Source organism: Lactuca saligna, chromosome 3, assembly GCF_052625555.1.
Source record: "Lactuca saligna cultivar CGN05327 chromosome 3, ASM5262555v1, whole genome shotgun sequence".
In the NCBI taxonomy this organism is placed as follows: domain Eukaryota; kingdom Viridiplantae; phylum Streptophyta; class Magnoliopsida; order Asterales; family Asteraceae; genus Lactuca; species Lactuca saligna.
In genome coordinates, this window is record NC_136419.1 from 178,559,526 (window position 1) to 178,561,586 (window position 2,061).

Here is a 2,061-nt window from a genome sequence, read left to right on the forward strand (position 1 = left end):
GAGAGAGAGAGAGAGAGAGAGAGAGAGAGAGAGAGAGAGAGAGAGAGGGGGAGAGAGAGAGAGAGAGAGAGAGAGAGAGAGACCTTTTTATTTTTTAATTCTTAAAATAAATAAATAGGTATTAATTTTTATATATTTTTTTAAAAATTTTAGGTGTAAAAATGATCCTTTATATGTGAAAAGATAAATATACCCTCATGTGAGATGCACATAAGGGGGTTAACAGCAAAAACTTAACGGAAGTTAAGTCGGAGGACCATTTCTACGTACAAACTAGGCCAAAAGGATCATAAATCCAAAAAAATCAAGGTTTTGACTAAAACCCCAAAAAAATGCATACCACAAGAACCATTTTTACAATTTTGTGATTTTAAACTTAAAACTTTCAATGTAAAAACCTCGTTTCCGGTCCTCAATTTACAGTATTATTATTCTCTAACACAAAATCTGAAATGAAAATTTATGCCAAAAAAATAAAAGAAAATTAGATTATAAACATTAAAATAGAAATTCCACCAACATTTCCTTCCTCTTGATTTCCTTTACATTCTATTCCGATAATCCTACCAAAGCCAAAAATTGCATTTCAGTTATTTAACGGCCTTAGAACCTGTAACGTTAAACATCTACTGTACACCCTTCAACCAACTGATACTTAACGGCAGGACCAACGGCATAACCACTGTTCCTGTTCCCAAACGTTATATACGCTGGACAATTCACATTCAACCGGTACCCACCGGAAACAAAAGTTCCGACTTTCCACCTCACTCTTCCGGCAGCTTTAACGTTAACCAACACAGTTCCGGCAGACTCATCTTGAGCCAAAGACATGGCGAGGTACGGCGCCACCGGAACATCAGTGCCATAGAGGTACGGCGACCAAACAGTGATGTCCTTGTGGCCTTGGTACGACGGCGGGATTAGTGTTGCTAGTGTGATCTGTTGGCTCCGGTAGGTGGCGTACACGTCAATCTTGTCATAGTAGATTCCGATGCGAGCGTTTGGGTTACGGGAGGAGACGGTGATTTGGAGGTTGGTGGTGAGGGTGGTGGTGGCGGCGGAGATGTTGAAGGCGTAGAGGGTGAGGTCTTGGAGGGTGAAGTGAGGTTTTGTGGGGCGGAGGATGAGGTATATGAGAAGGATTACGAAGAGAATTATGAAAATGACTGAGATAAGGGTTCCGATTAATTGGCGGTAGTGTTTCCGGCGTTCATCTGCTTGGTGATGGCCACAACCGTCTTTCCGGCTCATTGTGGTTATGGAACTCCGGCGGAGAGTAGGGAAAGGTTCCGGTGAGTAGTGGTTGATCTCTAGATAAACTTTTTGGTGAGAAGGAGAGGAAGATAAAGAGAAGCATATAGATGTATATATATAGGCAATAACGTTGGCTTACCAAAACCGAAATGATGAAATCGATTTAATAATTTTAGAAATATATATAGTTCAAGATTTATAACTCTATCGTATGTGCATCAACTTCTGAAGAAGGCTTAGGAAGAAGGCTTAGGAAATAAATTATTCGTAACGCCATTTCAAAATATGAGAAAAATGTGTTCCCAAAATAATTTATTTTAAAAAACTAATTATTTCTTTCTCTACTTCTTAATAAATTATTGTGAACCTCTTAGACCGAAAGGAGTAGTGTTAAACTAATTATTTCTTTCTCTACTTCTTAATAAATTAGTGTTAAACTTGTCACACTCTATATAGGTGTCTCATAATATTTGTCACGCTACTTCAAATTTTTGTCATTTACAAAGTATGGGTTGTTACGCATCATGCTAAGTTTTTAATATTTAATTTATATAAAGAAATCAATATAAACAGATTATTTTAACAAAAACTTAAATTTCATTAACTTGAAAGGAAATCACAAACTTGAAATTAAAAAACATAACACACTTGAAATTAAACTAACACGGAACACAACTAGAAATCAAAACATACAACCCATTAGAAATTAGAAGACAACGAGTTTGAATGGGACATCATTTGTTGCAACGTCTCACAGTTAGTGTGTCCCACATTGGTGTGACATGATCTTATAAGTGATTATAT

At 36.9% G+C, this 2,061-nt stretch overlaps 1 pseudogene; it reads right to left on the reverse strand.

Moving 5' to 3' along the window:
- Positions 1-474: 474 nt before the first annotated feature.
- Positions 475-1,401, reverse strand: LOC145034061 (NDR1/HIN1-like protein 1 pseudogene; annotated as a pseudogene).
- Between the last annotated feature and the right edge of the window lie 660 nt (positions 1,402-2,061).